We start from the raw sequence: 7,772 nt of genomic DNA, 5'->3' as shown, positions 1-7,772 counted from the left end.
GTGTTTGCAGAGCAAAGCACCAGAGCGGTTCCCTCTACCTCACTGACACTTCCTCTACTTCACTTTTATTCCTCTACGAGCAGCGGCCATGTTCTCCGGCTGTTCTCCTCCTGTTGGACCGGGATGCGACGCTACCTGAACGGACCTGCCGGGGCTACAGCGGTTACCATGGCGACACGTCAGGTTGGAAGTTCCGAGGAAGGAGGTGTACCGGAAACTGCGAGTTCACAGTCAGAATAAAAGCACAACATTAAATTGTGAGTGTCCTGTGATATCAAGCAGCCCATCTTTCTGGATCAACAAGTGGTTGTTCTCTATTTTCTATTTTTAATAATGCTCCAATCCTGTTTTACAGACCTAAATTAAGCTAGGAAATGACCAGCTAAATTCATGAACGTTATATTTTGAAGGAATTTACCGGAAAAGCTTTTATTTCATTTGAGAACAATGATGAGAAGATGAGTGGTGTGTGTGAGGAGTAAGTGGTGAAGGTTTTCAGAGTAAACGACACCTCTCCATTAAGGTCACTGCTACACAATAAACACATGTTAGAGGAAACAAACACTGGCTCTGGTTTCCTTAAAGCACGAAAGTGATGTTTTAAGACTGTCCAGGACGACATGCCATTTCCCATCAGTAATTAGAGACTAATTACAGGTGCCTATTTTTATAATCAGCTAAAAAAAGACTATCACAATTTGTTTGTTCTTAACCCCAAAGAAGAGTAAAAAACGTAGAACCCCCAGAGAGAGCCACATGTGACTGATCCATCTCACAGGATTGATAGAAGTGCTATAGATGCTGTGTGTAACTGACCACATCAACAAAATAACAGTATTTACAACTTCAATTTACAATTGATTAGAAGAAACAGTTTGTAACCTATTAGACAAGTGAGTCAATGTTTAAAGTATTTGTACATAAGAGAATGTCTGGTAGAGTTGAAGGGAGCAGCAATGACACTTGAATTGAGGAGATGTCAGTTACGGTGTCAGTAACTATGTGAGTAGGCGTATTGTATGTCAGTTCAGATGCCACCACAATCCATATATGCAGATCTAGGCTTTATTATACAGTTTGGATACATGTTGCAATGTCAGACAACAAACAATACATCACCAACAATTAACATTACTAAATGTCTTTCAACAATAAATACATGAGCAATAATTTTCTAAGGCTCAATTAGGATATATCAGAAATCCTTTTAGTTGGCCAAAAATCAAAAAGAAAATAATCTGGATCAGCTAACTCCTTGAATTAAATCCGAAGTTACACTTAGACTCAGATCTGAGTTTCAAGGCTCACATTGACAAGGTGACCAACACCATAGAAATATATCAACGCTTCGACCATTTATAAATCCGACAGATGCTGAAAAGCTGATTAATGACTCCATTTCTAGCCAACTGGATTAGTGTAATGCACTTTTTACAGGCCTCTCAAAGAAAACAATAGAGTGACTCAGCTCAATCAGAAAGCGGCAGCTCGGCTTATAACTCAAACCAAGAGGAGTGACTTCAACTATGTCCCCTCTAGAACACTGAGATCAAAAGATATAAGATATGTAAACTTGAAGAACCTTTCATCACTCAGTTCGCTCTCTTCCTTTTCTGTCAGCTCTTTACTGGGCCTATCTTGTTCTGGTTTATACACTCATTTGTTAAATATGATTGAACCTACAAACACACATCTTATCAATCGTGTGTTTGTGGAAAGTAAAAACTCCTCCAGCTTGAAACCAACATATTCTCGGACACAGTTCAGAAGACAGGACTCGGTTGTATGTGATCACCCGTAGCTACTGCCCTCGTTAAAAGCTTTTCACTTTGAACTGAAGAAGGAAAAGAAAACTGAAGGCTCAAACAAAACCTTTTACATCACAACAACTGGAGGAAAGTTATGGTTAAAAATCACAGTGACAGCAGGGGAGAGGAACTGCCATTCTCAAGGGCCGTTACCATAGTTTCAGTGATGGAATCCAATACTCTGCTACACACACACACACACACACACACACACACACACACACACACACACACACACACACACACACACACACACACACACACACACACGCACACACACAAAGTCCACTTGATCTTTTAATATACTGCCCCCCTGTGGCTCTGTCTCCAAGGACACAGTTAATATTGGATCAGGAAGTAACGACCCCTCTTGTGGCTTCATATCCGGGTCTCACCACTGAGACTTAACAATGTGTGTTTGCTCCAGTGAAAACCAACATGATCAAAACTGCTGATCCATAATGATTTAATGTCTCCTTCCCTTATTCAAGATCTTTTTTTTAAATCTGTTCCTTCAAGCATTTATAATGGATTTTTTTTTTACACCTTAATAAAACTTATAACTTGAGAAAATGGGGAGACAAACAAGGAGAGTCTGTATTAATGTTTATTGATTTTAGTCTGCTATAATTACACCATTTTAGCATTCATATTTATAAACACAGTATAATGTAATGATGCACAGCTTTATTTATTAATGCATTAATAAACAATTAAAACTTGTCCACTAAATAGTTATTTTACATAATTAGAAATGTAATTGACTATATTGCTGATTATATATATTACACTTATATATTTATTACATATATCAGCACTTATACCTACTTAAATAGCTTTATATTTTGACGTATTCTTTGAAGCATATATATTGCTTATAAATACTAAACAGGGGGACTCAGGCTTTTATAACTGAGCATCATTTTATGTATTATGTGGTGTCTCATTGTCATTTGGTAATTTTGGAGCACTGAGTTGTCACACATACACAAAGGTGGGGATTTCATGTCTTCAGTATCATGCCCACAACTGCTGAATCCATATGGGCCTGGTGCACTTACAGTGTCTGGCCAGCAGAGGGGGCAAGTGTACGTGCCGTTGATCCCTGCAGCTGTGGATGAGTTAAGGGTATCACTCCGGCATGGGGATCCAGGGTGGGGTTAAGTGGTTAACTGGAAGAGCCATCCCGCTCCATGAATCATGCTCATCTGTCCTTATGTAATGGTGGCATTCAGAGGGAGAGAAAAGGGTAAATGGGCAACAGGTGCAGCCCCTGATAGCCAGCACCCTGCAGCGGCCTCCGAGCTATATCATAAAGTCACTGGACCTGGGACACTGCAAGACACATCTGCTAGAATAAATCAACTTTCCATGAAATTTAGTTGGTGAAGGAACATTATCCAAGAAGAAAAACATAACGTTATAGTGCAGATCCGGATCAGGGGGTGCCTCCAGAAAGGTTTTCTCACTCTATTTAACATTGTGCGTTCATTGATTTTTCCGAGAATAATTCATGGATCTTGAGCCAGACATGTTTAGGGGACTTATCTTAATGAGTGGGTGAAATTTGGTGCATTTCAAAATAAAAAATCCGAATCTAGTGAATTTAAATATTGTCTCATAAGGGGACTGTAGTTGAAGTAGTTGTTTGCTAGTTTTTTGTGTGTACTGCCATTGTTGTCTATACTTAGTACCTTAATACATTAAATGTACTAAATGTATGCTCATTCTAAGATCTTGTCATATAACCAGATTTATCCATCTGTAGTCTTGTCCACATCTGTTTTTGTCTCTTTCAAGAGAAAAAAGAAAAGTAATTCCAGAGTGGAAGGAAATGTGACGGACTGATTCAACGCAGTGGCCTTGAATAACTCTGTCCATCTGTTTTTTTTAACGTGTTGCCGGTGCACAAGGTCAAGGAATGCAATGAGATTTCCATCTGCAGAGGGAACACAAGACACACACACACACATTTAGGCGATGGTGCAGTTGTTCGGTGCATGCCAACAACTGCTACCACATAAATAATTCTTCTCTTCACATTTGGTCTAACAAGGTCTTAACACCTCAGAGAGCCTCACTGTATTGGACGGTTGGAGCACTTCAAGTTGCAAGTGGCTTATAAAGCTCTGAGAGGTTTGGAGCCAAAGTACATTTTTGATCTTTCTGATATGTTATGAACAAGCCACACCCCTCAGGTCTGCTTTCTCTCCCGCGTCTACTGCAACTCATGGTTCTTTTAAATCAAAGCTGAAGACTTTGCATCTGTCTGTTAATAAATCAAATAATTACTAATTTCTTACAGTGCATTTACCACAGATTCTCTATCATGGGGTTAGAAGTTGGAAGTTGAAGGTGAGGTGAGGGGTATTCAGCTGCAACATGACACTTCACCACTAGATGTCACAGAAACCCACACACTGAGCCTTTACATTTGTTCTCTATTCGAGCTCCATGGGAAAGTGAAGGCAGATAAGTGCAGCCTGGAACGTAGGGAGTAGTTCTGCAGAGTGAATGAATAGAGTAGGGAGTGGCAATGTCCAGATGTTAATTCATTTGTATTGTTAACACAGTAACACACTCCAGCTATGTAGCAGCTGGAGAGACAGCATTCCTTGGTTTATGGCTTTCCCACTCTCCTCTGGCTGCTCTGGGATTTAACCCTGTTCTGCAGCACAGGCCCATCGGGTTTCTACATATGTCAGCGGAGTCTATATTTGCACACACACACACAAACGCACATGCACACGCACGCCTGCTTAGCTGAAGTACTGTTTGTTGAGGCCAAACACAGTCTGGACAGTACAGCAGCTGTGATCGCGTCTTCAGGTCAACCACCTCAGCAGCAGTCTAGCCTGAAGAATTGATTTAGTCATGTCCACACAGTTCAAAGTTAAACTCAATGGAACGTAAAGTGAGATTGTAGATACTGTCTCTGCTTGATCATGTGATGGACAGTGTTGTCTTAGTGCTATACTACGTGGCCTCTCCAGAAGACCTTAAGGTGCATGAAGGGAGTTTCCTGGCCTGAGACTGCCAGAGAAAAGTCAACTTTAATGTGCGTCCTGTCCACAGTGCTGTCCCACAGCACTATATCATAAGACTGTGTAAGATCAAACACACACACACGCACATTTTTAAATCATACTCACGCAGCTACAGGCAGCCTGTGAACAAATTCTAAGCCAGAGCTGATATATTACGACCTTTCCCCTCCTCTCCCGTTCTCTCCCCTTGTGTCCTTTTTCCATGTGTCTCCCTCACACCTGTTTATGTAAAATGTCAAACCGATGCACGCCAAAGATTCGTTCCATCACACACACACACACACCAGCCAGTTTAGGCACAGGGGTGGACAAGGAAGGAAAGGTTTGTGGAGGACAAGGGCAGTGGGACAGGGTGTGTAACATGGTGTGATGTGAAGTAACAGTGTTCACAGTGGACTTTTTACCCCAAAACTCTAGTGAGTGTGTGTGTGTGTGTGTGTGCGTGTGTGTGTGTGTGTGTGTGTGTGTATGTGTGTGTGTGTGTGTGTGTGTGTGTGTGTGTGTGTGTGTGTGTGTGTGTGTGTGTGTGTGTGTGTGTGTGTGTGCGTGCGTGCGTGCGTGCGTGCGAGAAACACGGGATAGAGTGTTTGTTATTACACAACTTCCAGAGATCATCTGACCATCTGCAGACAGGGGGATTTCATCAGACAGAGAGACAGACAGATGATATGTGGACATTTGTGCTCATGAGTGATTGCCTTTCTGTGTGTGTGAGTGCGTGCATGTGTGCCTGTGTGCGCTCACACTTTGTCAGGACTGATTCGAATTTTTGTCTTGGAGACTGCAGAAATTTTTTGCGGGCAAGGACCCGTTGTTCTGTCCCATAGATAGTATCTATATATAGATGACAAGATAGCTCCCCATAAGTGAAGCCAGAGTGTCTCTATCTCCCCTGGAGACTGACCCCAATGTCATGAATCCTCCTCCTTGGGACATGGAACAAACAATGTTGTCAGTCATGTTAGCTAGTTCTTATCACACTGATGCCTGTCCAAATGCCCATGTTCCCAAGAAGTTTGGGATACATGATCTTATTAAAGGTTCAGTGTGTAGAATTTGGTGACATCTAGTGGTGTAGTTGTATGTTGCAGCTGAATACCCCTCACCTTAACAGAGAACCTGTGGTAGCTTTCAGATGTTATACAAACTCAAAAGACATTTTGTTTGTCCAGTCTGGGCTACTTAAAAAAAACATGGCGGCTTCCACACAGCCAAACAGTGACAACGTGTGTTTGCCAAATGTGCGACTGTTGTAAGATGGAGTAGGAGTGGGAGTGGTTATGGTTGAGGACTAAGGAATGCACTAGCACAGTGTGAGTCCTTCCACATGCAGAGTATAGTGAATGTTGTGTGGACATTGTTCAGGTGCTAACGTTATGGGGGCAGAAAGCATTCAGGCACATGGCTGTAGCCTTTACATACGACAACAATCCAACATTGTTAATTTGCAGTGCCACGAATATTTTTGTCTTTAGAAGTATTTTACCAGTCATTACTTGCATTTCTTGTTTTGGTTTACACAAGAATAAGTTTGTTTTGTTTTAACAAGATAAATAACTGCCTGGGCTTGCCTGGACCAAATCTCTTGAATATTTGGCTTCAGATCTTCAATATTTCTTTAAAACAAAAAATGCAGAACTTCACTAGACATAATCAGGCTTTAGTTTGGAGTGAAAGAAACAACATGTTTAGTCTTCATTAGTTAATAATTTAACTGTAGGTATAACGGTCATTCCATTTTGCATGAACCCATCTCATTTACTCTTTTCCCTACTTTTTTACCTTTCTCCCCTGTAGGCCAGAGTTTAATCCATTTGTTCCCAGTGGAGACACATATCTTTAAATGGGCTTCACAAACAAAATAGTCTAATTTTGTTTTTATCAGGCTCAGTGATTCCCTAGAAAAAGTTGCCCCTGAAGTTTTTAGCTATATTTATTTAAACAGGAGAAAAGTAATGGATTTATTAGGGACTACTTTCAGCCATGGAGGAGAACACATTCTAACAACCATCAAGGTGTCTGCCCTGACATGATTCTGCCCTTTTGTTAACTTTTAAAAGACAATTTGCACCTTTTGTGATGGACTTTCTGTTTGTTTAGCATTTCATGAGATTTGTGGACTATAAACACAGTGTAAAATCGTATCATCCATATAGTCGTGTCCAGGCAAAGTTTTCAACGTAATGCATCCTACTCAGCCATCACGTGCAACTGTGATAGTGTGTTTACAAGTCTGAGCATAACACACCCTCACACCTTTAGAGCAGCCTCTTTGCACTAACAGTATTCTTTTCAAGGCATTCTTTTCAACCTTCAATCCCGTCTGCTCCACCTCTGTGAGAAAAAAGAATCAATCAACCCCCCATCCTCCTCTCAGTCTCAATCTGTTCCCCTTCTCTTTATCTATTGACAAGAGGGGTTTGTTCAACAACTCCTCCCCCTCTTCCTATGGCTCCCACTCTCTTTCTTTACTCTGCCTTTTATTCTTCCAGCCCTGGTTTTGTTTTTCTTACGACGGCCCTGTTGCTCTCTCTAATCACTCCTCTCTAATTCTTTTCTCAAAAGTTTAAATTAAATTTGAATCTGTTTGATCCAGATCTGTTCTGAGTGTCTGACTTCAATCCTTTAGGTTGGCCACCTTTGTTTCTAAATATTGATTTCTCTCACTCTCTAAGTAATGGTGTCTTCTAAGCTATTCAAGATGGGAACATAATGTGCATGACACAAAAAAAAGAAAATCAAATCAAACAAACCGACGATTCTAATTTACATTCTCAAAACCATTAAATGTAAAGAAAGAATTCTGAAATATTCCAATTCAAATATAATTTATCTGCGTGCTAGCGATTTGTGCCTATGAAGCATCACACACTAGTCCCCCACCCCCCCAGCAACATTACTATATTAATATGATTAG

The sequence above is a fragment of the Pleuronectes platessa genome, chromosome 18 (assembly GCF_947347685.1).
Source record: "Pleuronectes platessa chromosome 18, fPlePla1.1, whole genome shotgun sequence".
NCBI lineage: Eukaryota > Metazoa > Chordata > Actinopteri > Pleuronectiformes > Pleuronectidae > Pleuronectes > Pleuronectes platessa.
Note: the sequence above shows the minus strand (reverse complement) of the source record.